The sequence below is a fragment of the Gadus morhua genome, chromosome 20 (assembly GCF_902167405.1).
Source record: "Gadus morhua chromosome 20, gadMor3.0, whole genome shotgun sequence".
Classification (NCBI taxonomy): domain Eukaryota; kingdom Metazoa; phylum Chordata; class Actinopteri; order Gadiformes; family Gadidae; genus Gadus; species Gadus morhua.
The window spans coordinates 22,918,433-22,946,065 of NC_044067.1; the positions used below are offsets into that span (position 1 = coordinate 22,918,433).

The 27,633-nt window shown below is 45.6% G+C and overlaps 1 protein-coding gene across 6 annotated transcripts in view; it reads right to left on the bottom strand.

Annotated features, from left to right (window-relative positions):
• The window catches only part of dip2a (disco-interacting protein 2 homolog A), a 176,110-nt gene that overhangs the window by 115,620 nt on the left and 32,857 nt on the right, over positions 1-27,633 (bottom strand). The window lies entirely within an intron of this gene.

Here is a 27,633-nt window from a genome sequence, read left to right on the forward strand (position 1 = left end):
GGCAGCCTAATGGAGCGGGCCTCGATGACTCCATCCAGAGGAGACCCATAAAACACCCGCTCCCCCCTGACAGCCAGCCCAGGGTGTTGTCTTGGTCTGGGGGATGTGGGGCACAGTAGCTACTCTGTTATTTACGGTCCCAACAGTGCACTGAGACCCCACGGTTCTTAGCCTCTGTCAGGAAGAGGCTCCATCCCTGCACAATGAGGTCCCTCCTAGATTAATAAATAGTAAATGTGGGCCTTTTGGCCGAACATCTACTTTATACATGGTGGTATGTCCATACAAGTACAACAATTTGTGATAAGACATGTAGTAAAGTGAGGTCAGAGCCAACTGAGTTCCTTCAAAATGAGCCGGTTTGAGGGTAAGAGATGGTAGAACGATGGAAAGAAAGAAAAAAGAAGGCAATACCAACGCAAACTAGCTTCACCGGATGGACAGGTTGGATGAGGGAGTGACGGGAGAGAGATATATATTTAAAAATATATATATATAAATATATAAATATGAAAGAGAGTCAGAGTGAGTGACTGAGTGAGTGAGAGAACCAGACAGGCAGACAAAGAGACCAATCAGACGGACCTTTGTCTTAATAGGCTTGTAAAGCGAGGCTGAATGTGAGCCTGTTTGTTAGTGTGTGCGAGTGTGCAGGGGGTGAGCGCATGCGTGTCAGTTCGTGTGTTTTTGTGTAGTCAGAGAACTGAAGCATATGACACACACATGGAAGTGGAGAGGGAAGGTGGGGAGTGAGAAAACTGATCCGACGAGGGACTGACTGAAATAGGTGAGTGAGTGAGTGAGTGAGAGATATCAACTGCATGTGTAAGGAATTTTTTGTGATCCATCATATCTCCATCAGGTCCATGCGAAGAGGACACAGCCAGAACTTCCCCATCATTGCTAGATGAAATGCTGCTCCTGGACACCCACACGTCAATCACCCCCTTGCTCCCCAACACTACCTGTCTTCATTTCTGTAAACTTCCATCTGTGGTACTATAACTGACCAAGCCACCACAAACAACACCACCACCACCAGCAGCAGCAGGGTTATTCTTTTTGTATGCAACGATCAACCCGTCAGCACAAGTGTCTGTATACATGTGTGTGTGTCTGTGTATGTATACGTGTGTGTTTGTATACGTGTGTTTGTGAGAAGCAACGCTTGTGGGAAAGTGTTTGTGTATACACTGACAAACGGTCGGTCTGGCTTTGTTTCATAATGTTTGTGTGCGGGTGCGTGCATGTGTGTATGTGCATGCATGTGTGTATGTGCATGCATGTGCGTGGATCTGTGTGTGTATATCTGCGTGCGTGCGTATCTGTATCTGTGTATCTGCGTGTGCTTGCGTAAGGGCTTATCTGTGTGTGTGTGTGTGTGTGTGTGTGTGTGTGTGTGTGTGTGTGTGTGTGTGTGTGTGTGTGTGTGTGTGTGTGTGAGGAAGTGCAGGATGTATGTAGCAGTAGATTAAGCAACAGTGCAGCCAGCTGGAGCTCGGAGCGGCTGATTGGCTGCTCCCTGCCGGCGGCCCCTTCCTGGTTTAATGGAGTGTGATAACGACCGCCACCAATCAGAGGCAGAGGTCATGAGATGCTCGGGGTCAGGACCTGAGCGGGGGACGCGTGTGTGCATCTTTCATCACATTTCTTTGTGCACAAACAAAGGCACAGCAGGTGCCTAACTCAATGCTTCACAAAAAGACTGAGCCTGTCTGCAGACAGACAGACTGACCATCACCGTTCCTCTATCTTCATCAGAGTCAAATGAATTGGAACAACTTGATCATTAAAAAGAAAAACAATCAATATCTCACCAACAATACTTGCCACCGGTCGCTACAAAATAAATTGCCCACTGGTTCTCACACACACACACTCACACGATTAGAAAATAACTGGTTGGATATATGTGTCGATGTACAGCGAAGACTGGCTGTATTTACAGTGTACAGCAACACAGAGATAGAGCAACGTAGGAGCAGAGCAGGTCCAGGGCCCTCAAGGCCATGAAGACCAGCTGTTGTGTGCGTTTGCTTTACCAGCGGGCAAACTGCCAACCTTGTGTATCAGTTTGTGATAGGCGACCACGGCGAGTCATGTGCAGCATGCCTGATGAGACGTTCTGCTGATGTCCCAGAAGAATGGTAGAGGACCTGTCTTCAGAATACTGGCAATTCAATCTAGTCAAAATGTGATTAACCATTGGTTATCACATGTGGTAGGACATAGGACTAGAAGGGAGTCATGATCCACTGGGTAGACCGGTAGACTGATCCAGATGCATCTGGATGGACAGGCCCACTTGGCAAAAGTCACAGGGCGGGGCAGACTATAAAGGGCTTTTAATTGTTGATCACACAGCACACCTGGTGGTGCACAGGGGCCTTTAAACCAGGCCCCCATAAGGAAACGCTGGTCGGCCCGGCAGGGTCTCTCAACACGGGACCCCCACACAGAGGTCCTCCAGGCAGAGGTCCTCCAGGCAGAGGTCCTCCAGGCAGAGGTCCCCCACGCAGAGGTCCTCCAGACAGAGATCCTCCAGAACACCGACAGACTGAGGTCTAATCCTTCCCTCAATTTTACACTTGAGTCCCCATCCAGTGTGTACACTAATCCCACTGTCTCATCCGCACTGACTCGTTCGTTCGTGCGTGCGTGCGCGCGCGCGCGGGTGCGTTCATTTAGCAGTTAATCCCATCACCAAAACACACACACTCACACAAACACACACACACACACACACACACACACACTGTAGAAAGGTTTGCGCAGATAACTGCAGTGGGTTTGTGCTAGGCCTGCGGGCCTCAATCAGAGCATTTGCATGGAGGGATGGATTCACACACACTCACACACACACACACACACCACCAGCAGTAGAGTCATGCCCAAGCCATCTGCTCTCCAATCAATATCTCGCACTCACACAAACAGTCTCTCTCTCTCTCCCTCTCTCTGACACTAATGGCATTCTGACCCTCCACCTCTGTCCAACACACACACGAGCACACTGACACTGGGTTATATGATTTGAACCCCCAATAATAAATTGTGGACACACACACTCTAAAGATATACAATGCCTTAATCCCAAATCCTAATCCATAAAGCAGATTTTATGATGATATACAACAGACATATAATAAAGTGAGCTCAAAGCTGATATTCTACAGGCATAATAAACCCTATATTGTGTAGAGCGCCTGACCTCTATGAAGGCCCTGGGTTGTTGTCCCCCAGACGGTATTAATGGCCGGGCTCAGTAACCCTGGGCCTGCTATTTTGCTAATTGCCCTGGTGAGTACTGCGCCATTATGCATGCAGGCAACCGGATAGTTACATGACCCACGTGCTCAACGACCCCCTGGAAAGTCACTGGTAGCTCACTGTTAACTCATTGTTATACCACTGGCAGCTCATTGTTATCTCACTGGCAGCTCACTGTTATCTCACTGTCAGCTCACTGGCCGCTCACTGTTAAAAGGTTCAAAGGTTTTTTATTCGCCATTTGTGCATAAACCAGACAGTTCATACACATTGGAATTCTTGTGCAGGGCTTCCCAAGTCGAGTACAGTATTAATACAAAGAGATCGAGAGAAAGAGAGATCGAGAGATCGAGAGATCGAGAGAGAGAGAGAGAGAGGCACAATAAATAGTAATAATAAAAAATATATAAAGTTTTAAAAATTGAGATAAGGACAAATTTAAATTTAAATAGTAGTTTAGGTAAAGTACAATTCTATACTACATCAGTGCGGTTAGTTTTATTACTTATTTTTTTGATAACAAATGGAAATCAGACAGATCAGGTTGTCTGGCTTCCCTTTTAGAAGATACACTTGGCCACTATTCGGTCTGGAGGTTCAGTTTGCTGGCGATGCAAGTGTAGCAGTAGCAGAGAACTGCAGGGGAAATGATGGTATGGCTGCTGAAGTGAGCGTCAAATATTCCAAGTTTTCCGAACAGGATTTGGAAATAATCCTGCAGTCCGTGCACCAGGAGTGTTTGACGTAGATGACCGTTCCACCTCCCCGGGTTTTACCGCTATCCCTAGCGCTCCGGTCCCCCCTGAAGACCGTATATCCGTCCAGTGTCACAGCCTCGTCAGGTGACTTTTCCCCAGCCATGTCTCGCAGAAACACAACAAGGTGCAATCCCGGAAGTCCTTCTGCGTGGATATCCTTCCTCCCTATGCTGGCCAAACGCCCGAGCCTTCGCTCAACGTACTCGGGTCAAACAGGCCAGAATTACTGCGTTCTCTCCGTATCAGTAAGTTCGCCCGGTCGTATGTGATGTTTAGGGACAGTTTGATTGCCATAGTCGGCACTAAAAAGGTCAGAGAATTTATTTTAAAATCATGTTGCTAACCTATAAATCCCTACATGGTTTAGGCCCAAAATATTTAACTGATATGCTTCCACTACATCAGCCTTCTAGACCACTAAGATCCTCTGAGACCAATCTGTTAATTATCCCCAGAGTAAACACAAAACATGGGAAAGCAGGATTTAGTTACTATGCAACAAATAGCTGGAATAAACTCCCAGAGGATTTAAGACTTGCCCCAACTCTGAGCACCTTTAAAACAAGACTGAAGACTTTTATGTTTGCTATAGCTTTCTGCTAAAATCTTAAATACATTGCACTTTCTAAAAAGTTTTTTTAACTTTGCCTTTATTCTCTATTTTAATACTAAAATGCCTTTTTCTATTTTACCCATTTCTTTGCATATGTTTTTCTTTTACTTATCTATTATTTTATTTTATTGTATGACAATGTTTATATGTGAAGCACTTTGAGTCTGCCTTGTGTATGCAAAGTGCTATATCAATAAAGTTGCCTTGCCTTGCCTAAAAAGCGAGAAAAACATAAAAGACGCAACTTGACTATGGGGAGCTCCGCAACGTCGCACACAGAGGAGCGCCATCACCATGGAGACCAATGTTAGCTCATTGTTATCTCACTGGCAGCTCACTGTTATCTCACTGCCAGCCTACTGTTATCTCACTGTAATCTTACTGCCAGCCCAGTGTTATCTCACTGTTATCTCACTACCAGCCTACTGTTATCTCACTGTAATCTTACTGCCAGCCCAATGTTAGCTCACCGTTAGCTCACTGTTATCTTACTCTTATCTCACTGTTATGTCACTGGCAGATAACTGGCATCTCACTTCTATCTCACTGGCAGCTCACCTCCAGCTACCTCCAGCTCACATACTTTTCCTCTGACCGTCTTTTTGGGGTCTGTGACTCCAGTCTCCACGTACAGTCGGAGGTCCAAACAGAAAACAATGGCCCCATCACTGGTCAGTGTGTGCCTGCCGGTGGTCATGGCTGGTACAGATGTACTTTGTGATGTGTGTGCATATCAAACCTTAGTTATGGTGTTTAACCCTGCAGTCTACCTCCAAGCTCCCTTGAGCAAGGTTTTTCTGTACATCTAAAAATGGTAATCCAGCACAGCAACGGAAGGAGAGGCTGATGGACATCATTTTCCTATCCCCTGGTTACTAAAGACAATGGTATCTGATGAAGAACCTGGTATCTGATGAAGAACCTGGCATCTGATGAAGAACCTGGCATCTGATGGAGAACCTGCTATCTGATGAAGAACCTAGTAACTGATGAAGAACCTGGTACCTGATGAACCTAGTATCTGATGAGGAACCTGGTTTCTGATGAAGAACCTGCTATCTGATGAAGAAATTGGTCTCTGAAGAAGTAACTTGTATCTGAAAAAGAACCTGGCTTCTGATGAAGAAACTGGTGTCTGAAGAAGTACCTGGTATCTGAAGAAGTACCTGGTATCTGATGAAGAACCTGGTATCTTATGAAGAACCTGGTATCTGATGAAGAACCTGGTGTCTGAAGTTCTTCTGAAGAAACATCGGGCAAATATCTACTGATGCTCACTTGTTTTGTTACCACAATGGTTGGAGAGGTTTTTGAGAAGCAAATGTAAAATAAACGATGATGTGTAACCTTTTTCCTGGGAGCCTCATGTTTTGTGTTATTATGAACCTCTCCCCCATCGCTCCCTCTGGCTCCTCCCGCCATTACTCATGCTGCTTTATGGCTGCTGGGCTCTTCATGGGTTTGCTCAGTGTGTTGTCATTGTACATAACTGAAACCAGCGGAAGCTAAAACACTATCAGCTGGTAGAGATGGCATGAGGTCTCTGCTAGCTGGGTAACAGGTTGGGAGATAGACTTAGTGTTTAAAAACGTTCCCAGTAAAGCACTTGTCTGCATTCAGCTGGGCTGTCTGGACCCAGCCCTTATAAGGCCCAGATCATAGGAGGTCGATCCTTAATACGGTCTGGTCTACTGGAGGTACCCGACCAGGGGAACTGGGAGAAAGAGGAGAGAGACACCAAGGGAGAGACACCAAGGGAGAGAGAAACCGGGGGAGAGAGACACCGGGGGAGAAAGGAAAAACGTGTACAAGAAGAAGTACAAGAAGGGTGACAAGTGGGGAGGTAAGTGGAGGGGGCGGGGGTCATTGATGGATGACAAGGTGTGGGGGAGAAGGGGGAAAAACTACTGACAGATATGGAGGGGAGAGATAAAGAGAAATAGACGCTAACAAGTCACGGCCAACGGAGAAGGAAGAATGTGCTAAGTTATGTGTTGCCTGAGAACACTGCAGAGGGGGTGTGTGTGCGTGTGCGTGTGCGTGTGCGTGTGTGTGTGTGTTTAAGAAGCTGGCCGTTTGCCTGGCCTAAGGAAGGAAATCCGGGGCCTTTACAGACGCAGGGACACATACAAAGCCCAGCACCTGGAAACAAAAAAATGCACACAAACATGACACATTCTGTCTCTCCATTCTGGATGTATAGAACTTCTTTTAAACACACAAAAGAGTGTCTGGTATCATAAGACATGACTGACTGGTCACGTGCACGCGCACACGCACACACACTTACACAATTAGCTCAAGGCAACAACCCTACTACTCTGACCATGTTTGGTATCAGAAACAAGATGACAGCAGTTACTATGAACAAAGCATACAGAAAAAAAGTGGGAATTTCGAGAGAGGCTACATCAGTGGATAGCTTCGCAAGGCGGTCGTCTGGTTGCCATGACGTGTGTCTTGTTTGGCTAGGCTAAAGGAGATGCTAGCAGAGGTCAGAGTTAAGGTGAGATTACATCAGTGTTCAGCAGCCCTAGTTTGCGTCTCTTCCTTTCCTTTTCTCCTTCCACCCTCTTTGTGCCTGGTTCCTTTCTCCCAACAATGGAGAAATGATAGGCCTAAAGCCCAAGACCACTTCCCTGTCTCCTTCCTCACTGAAGGTTAGGGGGTTTTATGAAATTTAATAGCCTAACTTTCAATAGATGGGGAAAACATGAACGTCTTAACATGAACGTCGCAATAACGAGGCATAGTGTTACGAGTAGCATATGTGTGTGCGAGAGATTGGCAGGGTGCGCCATGATTATTTAAAGATGCAATTGCATGAGTTCTCCAGTAGGGCGCGCTCAACATGATTCCAGTAACAGGAAATTGCACGTGAGCACCTCGTTTCGAGGGGGTCACCATGAACCGTAACACTGGCCGTTTCTCAATTCGCGTACTTGTGCGTGCTCGTGGACTCGTGAAATGTCATCAGTCGTTGCCCGAGCACTGTTCCAATTTGAAGCACGCATCAAGCGAGTACTGTCGTAAAACCCGGAAGTGTTCTTGATGCGTGCTCGGTCTCGCCGTTTCACCGAGCATGCATCGGAGGTGGCTCGTGTGTACTTGCAACCCCTATAAATCCCAGGATGCATTTTGCACTCGCAGCAGTACGATGGCGGACAATATGGAGAAGACGCACAACTGTAGCTTAAGTTACTGTTAACTTATATATATATTTATATAAATATATAATATAATGATAATAATAATAATATAAGATAATATATAAATGTATATAGATAAAGTCGTGCGTGTATAGCTCATACACATGACAGGACACGCATATCTTTTCAATTTTTATTCATTCAGAATATTTACATACTATTTGAAAATGAAAGAGGCTGGGATTTTGTTTAATATCATTTGTTTATATTGTTCAGTAGTATATGCCTAAATGAGGCCGTAGCACAGTTAACGGACGAGCAGAGGTGGTGACGTCATCGAGTCCGCTGCTGTTCCAATTGCAGGTACGTACTCGCGTGCTCGCAAGTCTGTGCTTGAAGTACGGACTTGCCAAGTACGTGCTTGCAAGTCATCGAGTCCGTAGTACGCATGCTAGGAATTGAGAAACGGCTACTGGAAAGACGTTAGAGAGGTACGGCCGTTTCTCAATTTGCGTACTTGTGCGTGCTCGTGTGCTCGTGGACTCGTGAAACGTCATCAGTCGTTGCCCGAGCACTGTTCCAATTTGAAGCACGCATCAAACGAGTACTGTCGTAAAACCCGGAAGTGTTCTTGATGCGTGCTCGATCTCGCCGTTTCACTGAGCATGCATCGTATGGAGTCAGTTTCCTGCCATAATTCAAACCTGAAAAATAAAGTTTCAAAGGCTTGTAAGTCTGGGTTTGAAAACTCAACACCTTGTAAAAAAGGTTTTGCAACACTGAAAAAAGAGATTATAACCTGAAAAAAAATACAACTAAAATTCAAACATCTGTAAACATGATTTTGTGTTCTATTCTATCTTCTTCATCATTTTCACCAACACATTTTCAAAGTTCAAACAATTTCACCCGCGCATTTGCAGAGTTTCAAATCTGGCGCTGTTCTAACAGTGTATTTCATTGTTGCCCGATTTTGAAACCTTGTAAATGGGATTCTGCAAACAGGTGTTCATACATTGAGAAATACGTTTTGAAAGGTTGAATATATAGTTTTAAAAACTTGTAAAGGTGTACGTTTACGACATTGCAACGTATTTTTTCAGAACTGACTTTTCAGCACTGACTTTTCAGAGATTTGACCACACAGGCGCAAGCTTTGAGTCACGTGAATGGCAGTGTTCTGACGCCACTCGTTTTGAAACTCCTGACAGTCGAATCTGAAAAAAAAAAAAACGTTCCTGGGGGCGGGACCATTTAGCTCTAAACCTATTGGTTGCTCTCGGCTGACGTACATTCCAATCACATGTGCCGTTCACCGGGCTGTGCGTGATTGGCAGTGCTCTGCCGATGACACGAATAACAAGCGACTTTCGCGGTTGATAGTCTCATCTCCATAGGACGCGACTAGCAAGGACGCGTCCTAGCAAGGCTGCAGCCTTCACTTTGGGAAACAGCCATGGTTCCAGAAAATGGAAATCAAAACAACCGCGAAAGTCGCTTGTTATTCGTGTCATCGGCAGAGCACTGTCAATCACGCACAGACCGGTGAACGGCACATGTGATTTGAATGTACGTCAGCCAAGAGCAACCAATAGGTTTAGAGCTAAATGGTCCCGCCCCCAGGAACGTTTTTTTTTTTTCAGATTCGACTGTCAGGAGTTTCAAAACAGGTGGCGTCAGAACACTGCCAATATTCACGTGACTCAAAGCTTGCGCCTGTGTGGTCAAATCTCTGAAAAGTCAGTGCTGAAAAGTCAGTTCTGAAAAAATACGTTGCAATGTCGTAAACGTACACCTTTACAAGTTTTTAAAACTAAATATTCAACCTTTCAAAACGTATTTCTCAATGTATGAACACCAGAATCCCATTTACAAGGTTTCAAAACCGGGCAACAATGAAATACACTTTTAGAACAGTGCCAGATTTGAAACTCTGCAAATGCGCTGGTGAAATTGTTTGAACTTTGAAAATGTGTTGGTGAAAATGATGAAGAAGATATAATAGAACACAAAATCATGTTTACAGATGTTTGAATTTTAGTTTTATTTTTTTTCAGGTTATAATCTCTTTTTTCCGTGTTGCAAAACCTTTTTTACAAGGTGTTGAGTTTTCAAACCCAGACTTACAAGCCTTTGAAACTTTTTTTTTCAGGTTTGAATTATGGCAGGAAACTGACTCCATAGAGGTGGCTCGTGTGTACTTGCAACCGCTATAAATCCCAGGATGCATTTCGCACTCGCAGCAGTACGATGGTGGACAATATGGAGAAGACGCACAACTGTAGCTTAAGTTACTCTTAACTTATATACATATTTATATAATATATAATATAATAATATAAGATAATATATAAATATATATATATATAAAGTCGTGTGTGTATAGCTTATACACATGACAGGACATGCATATCTTTTAAATTTTTATTCATGCAGAATATTTACATACTATTTGAAAATGAAAGAGGCTGGGATTTTGTTTCACATCATTTGTTTATATTGTTCAGTAGTATATGCCTAAATGAGGCCGTAGCACAGTTAACGGACGAGCAGAGGTGGTGACGTCATCGTACGGACTTGCGAAGTACGTACTTGCAAGTCATCGAGTCCGTAGTACGCGTGCTAGGAATTGAGAAACGGCCGTATTAAGCACAACATAGAATCTCCCGGATCTGATCATTGAAAATACAGGAAACTACCGTGAATTATATTGTTCACTTGAATCTCCGGTTGTTTTTTTTTGTTTGATCGAAGGAAGATTGCATCTACGATGGCGAGCTTTGCCCAATAGAACTGTGGATGGTTTGGATACGGCGTAGCCAGCCGTGAACACCACCATGGAAGACCCTTGTGAAGATCCATTCATAACAGATAAGGCATAGAAATAGATACACACTAACCTACCCTGGTAGTAGTAAGAGAAACACACATATCCGGATATCCCCCCCCTTGAACTCGACATTCCTCGACCGAACAACTCCTTTTCCAAGGAGTACTGTAGCTGGGGAATCCAGCTACCAAGGACTTATTCTTTTGATTTTGTTGTTTGTTTGTTATTTTCACAAGCTTTATTTTGTACCAAATGTAAATGTTTTATGATGAAAGGCATTAAAATAGCTCATCTATTCAACCAACACCAACTCCCTTCGTGAGTCATCAGTGTTTAACTTCTTTAAGGACCTAGAGTGATGCTAGCATCCTATCTGCCCCTTCCGGCTAAGACCACGGGTGCTACATATATATATATATATATATATATATATATATATATATATATATATATATATATATATATATATATATATATATATACATATATATATATACATACACATATATTCATATATATATACACATATATATACATACACATATATTCATATATATATACACATATATATACATACACATACATATATATACATATATATACACATATACATATATATACATATATATATATATATATACACACATATATATATATATATAATAAATTAAATGTATATAGCGCTTAATATGTAGATATACATATACACATATATATATATATATATACATATACATATATATATACACATATATATATATTAGAGCTGGCAGTTAAACGCGTTATTAACGGCGTTAACGCAAACCAATTTTAACGGCGTTAAAAATTTTATCACGCGATTGACGCAATTATTTGATTTAAAAAAAAAAAGATTTTTTTTTTTTTCTTTGGCTCAAAACAAAGAAGCAGTAGCCTGACTGCTATGTTCAAATGACATTTGTTCAAAGCAGTCGTTTAATTGCACTATAGGCTCTTTTTTTGTATCGTCCTGTTTTGATCAGTATATGCCAATGTTGTTATCAATAAAAAATCATTTGCACAAGGCAAGCTGATGCACTTCACCATGTTGATAAGAGAATTAAAATGAGAAGAATTATGGACAAAAAAATCAAGGGATATTTAGCATAGAATAAAATAAGTTGCGATTAATCGTGAGTTAACTATGACATTAATGCGATTAATCACGATTAAATATTTGAATCGCTTGACAGCTCTAATATATATACATACGTACACAGACAAATACAACAAAGCCAACTTGACTGGCAGCTGGGCATGTGCTTGTTTGCGGTTCGATTTTATTCAATGACTCAGCAAGAGCTGTCCTGGCTCAAAACAACCACACACACACACACAGACATACAGACACACACACACAGACACACACACACACACACCTGACCATAACCTATCTTACCTGAAAATAACTTAACCTAGCCTGAAGCTAACCTATCTTACCTGACCATAACCTAACCTAGCCTAGCCTGAAGCTAGCCTATCTTACCTGACCATAACCTAACCTAGCCTGTAGCTAACCTATCTTACCTGACCAGAACCTAACCTAGCCTGAAGCTAACCTATCCTACCTGACCATAACCTAACCTAACCCACGATGGCTACTCTGAAGTGACTGATACTGACACCTGTAGTTATCCTTGATATAAATTGCTTTGGATTAAAGATTAAAACATAGAAGTCAAACAGCCCATTATTGATGGCTGATGTAACCTCACTGTCACAACACAACGGACACACAGGAGCTGAGGAGACCAGTTTTCGTCTCCGGCCTATTCTCTGCGGAAAGCTGCATTGTATCATGCGTCTACTAGGGGTTCTCTCTGAATCTGAACAACTCGGGTCCCTCCTATCAGCTGTCACTCATTTAGGGGGGGGTACGTGTTCTAATGGTTAAGGAGTTGGACTAGTATCGGAGGGTGGCTGGTTCGAATCCCGACCGGTAGGCAAAAAAAAGGACAGGGGGAGTAGTTGTGCAGCACTCTCCTACATCCTCATTCACGGATGAGGTGCCCTTGAGCAAGGCACCTGAAACCCCCACCTATTTCCCGGGCGCTGCACTGCGGCTGCCCACTGCTCCGGGTGGGCTGGTGTGCCCCCATGTGGTCACCGGCTCCCGGATGGATTAAAAGCAGAAAGACACTTTCCCCGAAATAGGGACAATGAAGGATAACTTAACTCTCCCTAACTCCCTCTCTCAGCGTGTTAGTTGTTACTGACTGGGAGATATTTGAAGGTCAGCCTACAGTCACATAAAAGGTCACCCCCTTCACACACACACACACTTTGGACAGATGTCTGAATACATGATGGGAAACATGGGCCATAGAGAGCGAGAGACTTGATATTGAAGCTGAGGAGAGTCCCCCCTACGGGTCCACTGATAACACTGTTTGAGTGCTTTCTTAGGAAAGTCAATCAGCACCGTGTATGCACGAGGCAGGTCAGCATGTGTCTCCTCTTCCTCCCTGAGTCCTACTCCACAGGCTCCTGTGCTCAGCCTGGTCGGCACATTCTGATGACATCCACCCGGCCGCAGATAATCAGAAGGGACCTGCTACATACCCCAGGACAATGTGGACACACACACACTGACTGTGTGTGTGGGACCGCCCTATTCCCCCTCAGCAGGCCCACTTCCCAGGGCCTGGAGCGAGAGGATGAGAGAGTGAAAGCGTGTGACTAGCTGAATGCGTTGCTGACCCGTGACCACACATTGCAGTCAGACGCCAACACATTGTGTGCATTCCAACCCGCCCTGAAATCACAATGCATTACATGGCTGCTTAGACTGCGCACACACACACACACACACACACACACACACACACACACACACACACACAGCTGTGCAAATACACACAGCTGCACGCACACACACACACATTACAAACCCACACACATGGGATACCAGGGCTAACAGTCAGGGTTGGGCAGGAAGAATAACCAGTGGCAGCATCGGCGTGCACATTCTCTGAGGCAGTCTGTCACACCCCGTCTCCCCACCCTGCCCCCCAGAAGCCTCGAGGGGACTAGAGGGACAGTGGCCTTCCTCATCATCATCCTCCTCCTCATGAGGAGGCTGTGCAGGGAAGACCTGACGGCTGTTATTGGACCGTGTCCATGTCTGTTTTTACATCCTCATTACCATCCTCCATTGGGGTCTTAGTTTTGTATAGCAACCATTGCTTTTTACACGTCGATTGAACACCTGAGCATAGTACACCTATATTGTCAACCACATTCAGTCGGAGTTGCTGGAATCCCGATAGAAACAGACTCCTGGTGTCTCTATTGGCCAATATAATACTTGATTATATTCAAATGGTTCGGTTCTTAAAGGGTAATTCCGGTGTAAAATGGATTTGGGATATGTTTTGTATGATAACGAGTTGAAACGTTCGTTTTGGAGCACAAAGAACGCATCTAGACGCTTTCTTCAGTTGGCTGTTTTTAGCCGATTCTAGCAAAACGCAATAAACTTGGAACGATGGGGGCACTGGTTATGGTAAAAACTAAATCGCGATTTTAAACCACTTAAAAGGCTAAAAATAACCCAACACTTCTTTGGTAGTATAATAAGGGTCTTAACATATAAAACGAGGCATTGAGAACAGATTGTTTATTAAAAAGGACATTTTATAGACACAATACCATCAGTAGATCACCCGTCGACTCCATTTTGTTTTTAAGACTCGATGTAACCAAAGATGCAAATTACTACCAAAGAAGTGTCGGCTACTTTAAGCCTTTTCAGTGGTTAAAAATAGCGATTTCGTTTTTACCATAACCAGTACCCCCATCGTTCCAAGTTTATAGTGTTTTGATAGAATAGGCTAAAAACAGCCAACTGAAGAAAGCATCTATGTGCGGTTTTTGTGCTCCAAAACGAACCTTTCAACTCGTTATCATACAAAACATATCCCAAATCCATTTTACACCGGAATTACCCTTTAAACCTAAAATGGCAGCATTGTGATTCCCTTTTTTTTTTTTTTTATAAAGTTCCTCATTCACGGTGCGTTTGGACATCCACGTCTACAGTCATCGTGACATCTCTCTACTCACCACTGTATCCACATTGTTCAAAAACATCTCAGTCAGTCAGTCAGTCAGTCAGTCAGTCAGTCAGTCAGTCAGTCAGTCAGTCAGTCAGTCAGTCAGTCTCGTTCTCTCGCTCTCTCGCTCTCTCGCTCTCTCTCTCTCTCTCTCTATACTAACGACGAATGATAAGACACTGGGTGTGTCCTTGTGTGCATTGGAGCGTTCTTTAACACATCCTTGATTTGGGGATTAGTTTTTGAGGTCGTTCCTCAGTATGATAAGTAAAAGCAGAATATTTCCGAAGAAGCTGGATTTCAAAACGTAACTGTTGCAATACAACTGCACACTGTTATGTTAAGGCCACCTGCATTCCATACAGCAGTGAAACAAATACATTTATAGCGCCAAAGGCTGTTGAGATTAAGCTAATGATCCATACATATAACAGAGAGCAGTAATCACAGGTCTATGCATGTAGTTCCCCACCACGGATGCAGTTAGAGGACACTGTGTTGAGAACGTAAACAGGATGTTATCTCCACCATTTTGTACCTCATGTACAGTGACCATAACGTTCAAAGAGGCCTGCTTGTGATTGGTTTCACTCATTTATTTGTGGGCTTGAGTTTTCACAGATCAATGTTGTATGTGAACATCCCACTCTGCTCCTTCATTTTCTATTATTTATTGACAAGGGATTAAGTGGGAACGATAAACGCATTAGATGAAAAAGGAGCAGTGGTCGAACAAGGATCACAAGTAGAGCAAGATGAAGAGAGAAAGCGATAGTCGGAGGGAGGGAGGGAGGGACGGAGACTGTGAGGGAGGGAGGGAGAAGCTGAGGGGGGAGGGAGGAGGTGAGGGAGGGAGGGAGGCGGTGAGGGAGGGGGGGAGACATTGAGTGAGGGAGGGAGGGAGACGGTGAGGGAGGGAAGGAGGCAGTGAGGGAGGAAGGGAGGCAGTGAGGGAGGGAGGGAGGGCGGGAGGCAGTGAGGGAGGAAGGGAGGGAGGGAGACGGTGAGGGAGGGAGGGAGGGAGGGAGGCAGTGAGGGAGGGAGGTGGTGAGGGAGGGAGGGAGGGAGGGAGGAAGGCGGTGAGGGAGGGAGGGGGGCGGTGAGGGCAGGTGACTGAGGGGCTGCTCCATAGGCGAGCAGGGATGAGTCACGGAGAGGCTGCTTGGTAACAACAATGCAACGGCAGCAGGAATGCTGGGACGACTCGAGGCATTCCCCTCACCACGAGGTAGAGGGGCTCTGAATAGACATTCTCTGTCTCTCCGTCTCTCTAGGCCATCACCACAGACAGATCTGATTGGCTGAGCAGCTGGAGGTCCCTCTCTATATACGATGAGTCATGAGACAAGCTTCTGACCGAACCCAACACTGTTTGTTATCATATTTGGTTGGGTTATGATTTGGTGAAACACGGCGGTATCGTGATATGACATCATTCCCATTACAACCCCTCCTCTACCCCCCATCACTTTTGCTCTTCCTCTTTGTTTTCATCATTCTCTCCGGCATTCTCTGTGGTGTTCTTTCTCTTGATGTTGCGTGCCGCAGCGCTGCGTAGAGCAGTAGTCTCTCTCTCTCCCTCTTCCACCCTGATAGATTCCATTCTGAGGTGAGCCAAGGTGAGCCCCACACTCACATCTGAGAGGGAGGGAGAGACAGACAGAAACTAGGATGGGGAAATAGCATCTGAACAAGAGGGAGACCGAACCTTAACATCCCCCAGCCATCGTTAGGTTGCTCTTTTCTTATTATTCTCAATGAAATATTAAGGACAAAAAATACAAAAGACAAAAATAAAACAAACTAACAAGACAAGATATTGGCTCCATCTTAAAAATGTATATGATGCAGACAGAGAGACAGAGACAGCACCAGAAAGAGAGACAAAGCCAGAGAGAGAGAGAGAAACAGAGCCAGAGAGATAGACAGAGACAGAGACAGAGACAGAGAGACAGAGAGAGAGAGAGAGAGAGAGAGAGAGAGAGAGAGAGAGAGAGAGAGAGAGAGAGAGAGAGAGACAGAGAGAGACAGAGACAGAGAGAGAAAGTGACAAGACACAAATACAGACAGAGAGAGAGGGAGAGACACACACAGAGAGACAGAGACAGAGACAGAGACAGATACATGGAGAGAACAACCAGGCGGTTCCCCTGGTTATTTTATTTTTCCTCAAAGCTTTCCCAGAACTTCAGAAGCGCTCACATTCCACGCCCACGCCCCACACTGGAGGCTGGAGCTCAGCTTGCATGGGGAGCGGTGAGCCAGAGGGTCCGGCTCTCTCCCTCTCTCTCCCGCTCTCTCCCTCCCTCTGTCTGTCTCTTCGCCCCCTTTCCATCTTTGTTTCTCCGTCTCAGAACCAGAGAAGAAACTTAAGGGAGGTCCTCAGAAACACTTACACAACTTAAGGGAGGTCAGTCTGACACACACACACACACACACACACACACACACACACACACACACACACACACACACACACACACACACACACACACACACACACACACACACACACACACACACACACCTCTGTGTAACCATTGCATTGTGATTGAGCACCATATACACACATTGCTCTGGACAGATAATTTAATATGGGGTAATTTAACAGGCGCCTTAATCCAAAGCATGAGAGAATGATAGTGCATGGCGAGCTGCTCTGTTACAAAAGCCTATAGTACGGCTATAGTGTCCATGCCAAAACGACTATGTAAGCCTCTTTTAAAGGTTGGGTAGGTGATTTGCGAAACGCCAGCAGATTTTGAAAATACACAACTCAAATGGTCCTACCCCCTCTCCTTCAACGCTGACTCTGACTCCACCCATTCCAAGTACCTGGACGCGCAATCATGCACGAGCGCGAACAGAGATGCGCGAGAGCGAGCCAGGCTAGCGTAGGTTTTCGTTTAACAACATGGCACTACATTCAGCTGTAAGTTGCACCCAGTACCGCGGGAAGTAGGAGTGCTGGGGGTGCTGCAACACCCCCTGTCCGAGGCCCTGTCTTATCACAGAAAACGATCATTTCTAAAAACTCCGGCCAAAGTGGAGATTTCTGAAAACGCCGGTTATGTGTTGTCGTGTCAACGGGGAGAAACGGGATTTTAGGTTCTGAAGCGTCACATTATGCACCAGGAAATGCTTAACGTCATGTGAGCGCCCGCTGTACCGTATTGGTCCGAATATAAACACAAACCCCATTGTAAGACGACCTATATTTGGAAAAAAGATTTGAAGACCAGATCCGTTTTTTATGAATAAATAAATTGTATTAATTGAAATAATATACGAAAATAAAAAGGCATCGAATAAAACACTGCATTGCCACTAAACAGTAGTGCAAATAGGCCGTACTGATGTGTACACCAAAGACTATTCCTGACACTCCTCTGCCCCGCTGTGTTCGCTCTGGCTGTGGTCGCTCCGAACTGTTTCGGCCCGTGGCAAAGCGAGTCATCCTCGCTGCTGTCCAAGGCATTTTGAGACGCAGCATTTATTTAATGCTCATATGACCTAGTGCTGAAAAAAGGTTCTTGTTCTGTGAGCAGCTGGATGTGAACGATCGATTTTCAACTGTCCGCGCATGCACTGGTGTAATTGAGCTGCGCTGCTATACATCTTTTTTTATCAATGTAACGAGTTGCGAGTCTAGTGCAGGCTGAGTTTTTTTTTCCCAGCACCCCCTGCTGAGAATACGTTCTCGCTGCAATGGTTGGACCAGATGTTATAAACATTAAACGGTCACATAAATCATTACTATTTTTAGAAAATGTATGTTTGTTTCATATAATTGTATTGGAAGTCCTGGTTTTCACTAGGGTTGCCGCGGTGTGGACATTTTCACACCGAGTAATACACTCGTAATACACCGGTATTACCGAGTATAAACGGTATAAACTTTGAAACTAGGTCAACCGCCACACAAGCATCGGTTTTTAGACCCTTCTCGTCCTTCAGTTGCCGCCAACGTTCGAAAGCAGCGCCTAGGATTATTCTTGATTTCAGTTTTTCTCTTTCAGCGTTTTTATTATCAATTACTCTCTGAAAAAGAGTTTTCCTTCTCTTTGCTGGTGGTGGTGGGGATGGTGGCGTCTTGTCTGCCATGGAAATTGTCTTCTACTGCTAGGTCCAAATGTGGATTAACTAGTTCCAGTAGCTACCGCAGGATAACAACAAACAGGAGCTTGCTCTGGGTCACGAGCTCTGTTTAACTAATGCTAAAAGCACTTTAAAGAGTCTAGTCAGATTATGTAAAGAGAGGCTGTAGGCTCTGGGAAACAGCAGGGGCCTCACCATACCATATGAGGGTTTGGAATGCTGCTACATGGATCGCAAATATGGAAATAATTCAATTATGTCAATATATTATATTATGATGTTTTTGTGCCATTTTATTCGGTGTGGGGATTTAACAAAACTTCTGGTGGAATTCTACAAAATTGGGGAATAAATTGGATACTGAATATATATCCAGAAATCCAAAGATGGAGGGAAAGCTGGCCTCAAAGGTTGGACACTGTGAGGCTGATCGAACAACCAAAGAGGACTCGTCCTGGCTCAACACTGGGAGAGCAGTCATCTCTGAGCGCCCCCCCAGCCCCCCCTGAGACCCACCCGGGTGCTTGGGGACGGAGGATCATGCCCCGAATAGGGAGAGTAAGAGAGCACAACACTGAGGAGATAAATAATACAGAAAGAGTAAGAGACCGTAAAAACACTGCATGTTTTTGCACTTAGACATACAAAACACACACACGCACACACACACAAACAAACACACACAGCCAGGGGGTTAACCCATCATCCAACTCTACAAACATGCTTAGACACGAGGGAAGAGCAAGGATATTTAACAATTATTCCCCTACTGTTTTAGTATATTCTACAACTGAACACTCCAAAAATAAACAAGATAACACTTTCTGCCGGGATTATTTTTTCTTATTAGCGGTTTATTTGTTTTTAATAGTGTGACGAGACAACCGTCACGCAATATCCCGAGTTTGAGATCTAAATCATGGGATATTGCCCAATATCCCGAGATAGCGAACCAATGAAATTGCGCCATTTTAGGAGGTTCACGTGTAGCATATACTAAATATATCCTCATCATCAGATGAGGATATATTACAAGCAAACGAGGGCCCCGGCAGACAGGGGCCAGCCCAGCAGTCGGATTTATCTCCTCCACCTGCTCGATCTCTTCCCTCAAGGGGAAAGTGCAAATCGATGTCGTTGTCCAGCAGTCCATCCCCTCCTCCTCCTCCTCCTCCTCCTCCTCCTCCTCCTCTACCCCTGAATGAGAGGTGATGATGCGGCGGTCTCCCAGCTCAGGTCAGATGGGGGTGTGGGGGAGTTGGCTGCTGCGTTCCCAGGAGAGAGCCTGTTAACGGCACGTCTCTGGAGGGGTCTTCACTGAGGACGCTGATGCCAGGGTAAGAGGCTCCGATAGGATGCCTTTCACAGACCAAGCCCTCGTCTTGCAAAGCCCTAAACATCCCCCTCCCTAAACCTACCCTTACCCTACCTCTGTAGGGGGTCATGGGGAACCCTAACCCCTTACTCTATATCACATCATGGGGACTGTGTTCTTCGATAGCTCTTCTTCTTCTGCCATGTGCACCATGTCAGTCCAGGGTTAGTGAAAGCCACTGCAAGCATTTGTATTTTTTTTTAATTTGTATGTTTCATTCATGACCGATTCAGAGACAGTCACACTGGGAGGTATGGGGGAGAGAGAGAGGCCATTCAGCCAATGACCAATCTTCAATGACTGGAATCAAACCTGGGTCGCCGCCGTAAAGACTGACTTTATGGTACTACCCACTGAGCGCTCTACAACACCTTTATTTATTACTTCCACCACCGCCAGCTTCTTTTCTTTTGCTGTTCTCTTTTCTTCCCGTCTCATTCCAAACAGAGACCTAACCGTTGAGAATGTTCTCTTCCTAACCCCTGTGGATTATTTGCCTTGGCAGCCGGCCAACAACAGGCTTGTCTGCATTTCGTAAACGCTGCTGTTTTCTAATCCCGTTAGTGAACAAGGAGGCGGGCCCTCCCCACCCCTACCTCATCCACATGGGACCCACGGCGGGCAGGTGGAAACAGACGGGTGGTGAGGCCTTGGGGAACACCATCAGCCTGTGGTGGGGGTGGAGGCGGGCCGCACCCAGGCTGTCCCAGTGGAGCAGGAGATCCAATGTGAACCCAAACAAAAGGCCACATGTTTCCTCCTCCACCATTCCTCCCTGAGTCTCCACCCTGCCTATTCTCCTCCCTGCCTCTCCTGCCTGCTTCTCCCGTCGCGTCTCCTGCCTGCGTCTCCCCCCTGCGTCTCCTCCCTGCGTCTCCTGCCTGCGTCTCCCCCCTGCGTCTCCCCCCTGCCTCCCTGTTGCTGACACCCTGGACCCTGGGCTGTGAATGGAGCTCTCTTCATGGGTTGGACCTAAAGGTTGGCCTCCTGAGCACCGACTCCTGCACCTGGCTGAGCGGATAGTCAGGGGGAGACTCAACAACCAGCCTGTATGAGTTTGCAAGGAAATCGGTCACCCACTAGACTTGGCTCACCATCTACTGCAGATGTAGGAGGCAGAGACACCCTTCTGTTTAACCCGTCATTAAGGGGTGGGAGGGGCCAGGCAACAGCTCATGAAAGACCGTCAGGTAGGTGGGAGGCGGGCATTGGGGTTTGAACCAACAACCTTTTTCACTATTATTCACTAGGATCAGTTTGTGGTGAAAATTGTTTGCTATAAAGTGGAATCCAAATGGCCGTCTGTATGACAGGGCTGCTCTGCTGCAGGGGTATAGGGCTGTCCACCTTCCACCACGCCGCCACTGGTCAGTGCAGGCCCCAGTGGGCCCCCCCACTGCAGCATACAGAGGGAATAACACTGTTGAATAAGGCGCTTCCCTACACTACATTAATAATTAAAGGGTTTCAGTGTGGGAATGAGAGAGCTCAAATATGTTTCTTTCCACTATTTCTGTAAGTGAGCTGGAGCCAACAGGATCTCCAGGGCTTTAGGAGGTGACGGCGTGTGTTTAGTAGGCGGACAACAACGGACAACAACGAGAGGGCTCCATTCCCTTCACCCGATGGTGTCGAGAGTGACAAGTGTGGGGGGGGCGTTACCCTGGGTTACAGGAGGACTGGGAGTTACATGGATCCATCACACCCTATCGCACAGCGCCAATTAAGACTTTGAGCTGTGGCAGGCGGACTTAGAAGGGGCGGCCTTTGCACTCTGGTGTGCGCGCGTGTGTGTGTATGCATGTCAGCAGGGACGCGACACTGATCCCCGTTGGCAGAGCCCGTCGCCAGCTGGGTGCCACTTGTTGTTGGGGGGGGGGCACAGCCGCACCTCACTGCCAATGACGGAGAGGTGCCCACACACACACACTTTTTACAGTGTCCTGTACACACTACAAAGTTAGGGGTGTAACGATACACGTATTTGTACCGAACCTTCACGGTACTGGCACTTCGGGATGGTTACAGAGGTGGACCGCGGTGCGTAAATTTGGCATACAGCGTTAATATGGCGAATGTAAAGGCTTTTTTTGCGATGCCGGATTTCCCCCAGACTGTTTAGCCAAAGTATACTACTCCGTCTCCGTAATCCGACTCCTTGACTACGGAGACCCCTCAGCAGCTCTCCGTTGGGATGTCGGACACGAAATGCAATTCGCCGCCCCCAACCGATCTTATATGTTGACTACAAACCATGTAAACAGTGTTGTAAATAAACTTCCAAAGCTTTTCAAATCTTATTTGGTGTCTTATTGGTCCTTGGTGTAAAAGTAAACAATGAACAAAGTAATTAAGGTGCAAGTCAAACCGGAGAAGTGATTCCGGAAATGATTTTGTTAGAAGACTGTGCTCGCTCAGACCTTTCGCTTATGATGCTACAATGCAAGAAAACGAGAGTATTTCTGCATCCGGCACGTTATGCACTAGGGCAGCTGTTCTCAAAGTGTGGGGCGCGCCCCACTGATGGGGAATAGAGACGTGACAGGTGGGGCGCGAAGAAATTTCACTAGCTGCGTTTACATAGAAATTTCAATTCCGATTAGATTTCTAATCGGAATAGATAGATTCCTATCATATAATCTGAATGTATGGCATTTAAAAAAGTGGTAAGCGGACGTTCGTATGTCTCTCGAGCACAACAGTTATGTTGGTCTGGGCTTAAATGATATATGTAAGGGATAATGTTGTACAGAACGATGGTCTTTATCGTGAAAATAAGCCGCGACAGGGCGAACCGGACCCCGACGCGAAGCTGAGGTGTCTTGCTTCGCCCTGTAGGGTATTACTTTCGATAATGACCGGCGTCGTTCAATACATTATCCCGCTTAATACACAGCTCCCTGCCAAAACGAAACAATATCTTCACACGGTGTGTCGTTTTACAAGTACCATTTGTAGTGTTGATCAGCACAGACGTTGACGTCTCTGAAGTTCGGTGGGCATAAAAGTACAGACGGACCAATTGCAAACTACTGCAGCTGCTGATGCCGTCTCTCTAATAAAATGTAGCCGCACCCACCCCAAACTAATCGGGAAGTGTATACATGTCGATTATAGCAGACTACACCACCTCTCCGATTGAGGCGTATATATATTCATTTTTTATTTAGATTGAGCTGTTCTCAATCGGATCAGAAGTGTCCAATGTTAACGCGGCTACTGAAAACTCCATATTTCTTATTGCAGGAGCGAAAGCTTGACAGACATAGCAACAGTAACTAGGGGGGCGGGGCTTAGCAAAGGGTAAATTGTATAACGTCATGACACAGCTGCATTATTATTTTCTCTATTTTTTTAACTTGATGCAAGTTATGACACAGCTGCAGTTTTATTTTCTCTATTGTTGAACTTGCTGTTATTGGATGTTATCGAGTTAGAATTTAGATACAACATGATGTTACTTAATGTTACTTCAATAAATTTGAAAATGTTAAGCTTGGCGTATTTCATTCGCATTGTGTTGGGGCAATGGGGGCAGGTGATGCTTGAAAATTCCCCTTGTCCAAAGCGGGGGATGACAGAAAAAGTTTGAGAACCACTGCACTAGGGCGTAGCTTGAGACCGCCATGATGCGGAAGCAAACCCCTCCTTGATGTTGCCCTGCGCCATTGAGCAGTTTGCATAGGAATGAATGGGCGGCTACTATGTTTTAGTCCGCTGTCCTTTCTTTAATAGGTCCATGGTCTCCGACAGGCTCTCCGGCTTCGGAGAGGGCTCTCCATGTTTAAGTACAGCACTTTAACATGTACATGCCTTTGAAAAGGCACCATCCAGGGGTTACTATCAACGTTGCTGTGAAAAATAAACGAGCTGTGCAAACCCAGCTAACGACACTATTTCAACAATCCCTCTCTGGGAATTCAGAAATGCAAATGCCATAACCAAGTCTATTGGTGTTTTCATTGCTGCTGATCTACGGCCATTCTCCGTTGTTGACAAACAAGCGTTTTTTTTAAATATTCCCCTCAACTATGAACCGTACCGTCCTGTACCGTACCGTGACTTTTGTGTATCGTTACACCCCTAGAGGAAATGTGTGCAGGGGGCTGGCGGTGTAAAGGGTGGAGAGAGAGGGATCCAAGGCATGTGGAGGAGGGAAGGCGAGTCATGCTGCGGCGACTCCAACTGTCACCACGGGTCGGTGTGAGGGCACGCCATTTGACCACAGCCATCACTCCGCCCGTACGACAGTCCTAAGACCTCTGCCCGGTACGCTGTCAGCAGACATCATGACGTGTGTGTGTGTGTGTATATGTGTGTGTGTGATATTGGATTAGCAAAGACCTGGGCTGCGTCGCTGTCGGCAGACATCATGACTGTGTGTGTGTGTGTGTGTGTGTGTGTGTGTGTGTGTGTGTGTGTGTGTGTGTGTGTGTGTGTGTGTGTGTGTGTGTGTGTGTGTGTGTCCTGGGCCGCGTCGATGTCGTGGACCGCCCCCTAGCACTGGGATTGTGACCTTGTGAGGCAGAACCATCCTGTGTGTGTAGAAGAGACCATCACGTCACAGACACGTTGGAGGTTCATGGGGACGGGCCCGGCCATGAAGCCACATACGTCCACTACTAGACTATGAATCATTGGCTACATATCAGAGACCCCTCTCAACACTGACTTGAACTCCGGCTGCTCGATTATGGAAAAAATCATAATCCCGATTATTTTGGTCAATATTGAAATCACGATTATTCAAACGATTATTTTTGAGTTTGAAAATAGATGTATTTATTCAGCATGTCTCTCCCAAAAACACCTTCTAAACCAGACCTTAAAAAAATACAAATGGTCAAATCTAAAATAATGTACACATGTATCCAGCTGTTCTTCTGCCCTTTCTATAAAACGTTTAATAAAAAAATAAAAAAATAAAATAGAAAACTCGATTATATTAGTTTTGCGATCGTTTGATGCTAAAATCAAAATCAAATTTTCTTTAATCGCCCAGCCCTAACTTGAACCCATGTCAAGTCCACACTTGGGGGGGGGGGGGGGGGGGCTCGGTGGCTCACACCACAACAAACACGTGTTCCAGGGGGCTAACGGCTTCTCAACAGGCCTATTGTCCTCAGACTGACCCATCATACGACCTCTGCAGGAGGATCACCTGGCTCGCTTAACATATTAACATTAACGCAATCACAAAAAACACGGACGCCTTCTGCTTACACTTCTTACTTATTCATTCTTGATTAAAATTTGGGTTATAAAATCACCATGCAGCAAACTGGGACCATCCCGTCTCCAACCATACTTCAAAAACAGGAGTTCATGGACAGCCTAATGTGATTTTGCAGGAGTGCATGGGCAATAATACAATATAATAAAAATAAGGGGGCAGGGGGGTACCCATGCAGTACTGTGTGGTCGCCACTTTCCGTCAGGCTGGTTATTCCAATTTGACAATTCAACAACTCTCAAGAACCGTTATTAAAAATAAATACACACACACACACTCACACACTCACACACACACACACACACACACACACACAGGTAAATGTGTGTGGTTTCCACCAGATGGTGATGGCTGTTAAGTGCTGACTTACTGCCTCCTAATTGTAGCGCTACCCCCAGTGATGCCTCATTAAAAGCCTAGTCTGGACTCTCTATGCAGATTGTTTAAAGAATGATTTTCATATGATCTGGGCTTGTGTGGATCAGGTCGCCATAGTTTGTCGGTTCTTCCCTCAGGAGCTGCACACATTCTCTCCCTCTTAGTATATCTGTTTCTGTCCGTGCTCCTTTCTCTTCCTCTCTCTTCGTCCAGGCGTCAGAAAAGCATGCATGGTAGACATCATCCCCGGAGATGGAAACAGTGGCTAACCTCAGGCCATCTGCTCCCTCAGATCAGAGGAAAGGTCTACCGGTATTCAGGTCAGGCCTGCCAAGCTAGTTTAGATTTTAGTGTCTGAAACTGAGAGAAATGCCTTGGGTTCAAAACTATAACAGAACCATGTACTGTTCATACCTATTCCTTCACCTCATGTCCTGGTGGGGAACAGTAAGGATAGCATGTCTTTGTTGGGAAGGGGAGAGGAGTACTTCACCTTGTTCTCCATAGACCTACGTCTTTGAGTGTTTCTGTGTGATCCTCCCCTCGCGTGGTGGTGGGGGGTGGGGGCTGGGAGCGTCTCCCTGGTGGAGCGGTGGCTTGGTTGGGGTACATTCCAGACATTTCCCCCTGGTCGGTTTTCCAGTGGTTAAACGTGCAACACTGCTCCTTCTGCTGCACACAGCAGCACCTGAAGTGGAGCTCCAGACTCTAGGGGTGCACTCACACTAGGCCATCTGGCCGTGGCCGTGGCCGTTTTCACACCTAACCGTGCTCAAATCTGCCAGTGTGAGTGTGGCCAGTCTGGCCAGGCCAGGCCAATTTGGCCACTTGGGAGAGGTGTGCTGCTACGGTACGGGCCGCTACGGTACAGATGCTAATGAGCCGACACGCGCACACGCACGACTATGCAACCTGAGCTGGATGACGTATAGTCCATGCGACGACCACGGACATAATAAAGGCAACGAGCCTTCTTTCCCATTAAACGGTAAACATATATCCAAATAAGCAACACACTCAGCAAAGTGTGAACTGTGTTCTCTGTGTTGTTGTCCACTGTTGTTGGAACTCTGACTGGCAGCAGACTTTATTATGGTCCATGCAGCGGACGCTTGGTGATGACGTGTTACTTACGACGTGATGACGTATGTACAAGAGCCTACCGTGGCCAGGCCACAGTTGCGACGGCAAACGGCCACGGCCGGATGGCCTAGTGTGAGTGCAGGCCAGAGAACAATGGGGCCATTTGAGCACGGTTAGGTGTGAAAACGGCCAACGGCCACGGCCAGATGGCCTAGTGTGAGTGCACCCTAGGAGTCGGTCCTATGGAGACAACAGGTTGAACTAGAAAATGCATATCCTGCAGAATATGCGGTGAGTGCTGTAGTACAAAGTAAGGTTGAAAATGATTTTTAATAAAGCCACATAGATTAAGACATAAAGAAACGTCAAATGGCTTAAATCAAGTGAAGGGATTTGAACAAAAGTTCAAAAGTCTAAATGGAGTAAACAATGTAAACATGCACACCATTTAAGAAAATGTAAAAACATGAAAACAGCTAAAACGAAGCCGGAATGATCTAAAACTGCGATTCTGAAGAAAACATAAATGATATCGAAATTCCGTTTAGATATTATTGAAGATACAAGTGTGTAGATTTGTTGAATGGTTTGAACGAAGATAAACGGTTGAAAATTGATTTAGTTACGTCTTAAACAGTTGAAGTAGCAACTGCTCCGCCGTCCTCCCATTGACTCCCATGTTAAAATAAAGATAGCATTTTAATAGTAGAATATCTTAAAAAAATATAAAATGTATAAAAAATCTGAGAAGAAACGCGCGATTCCAAGCTATT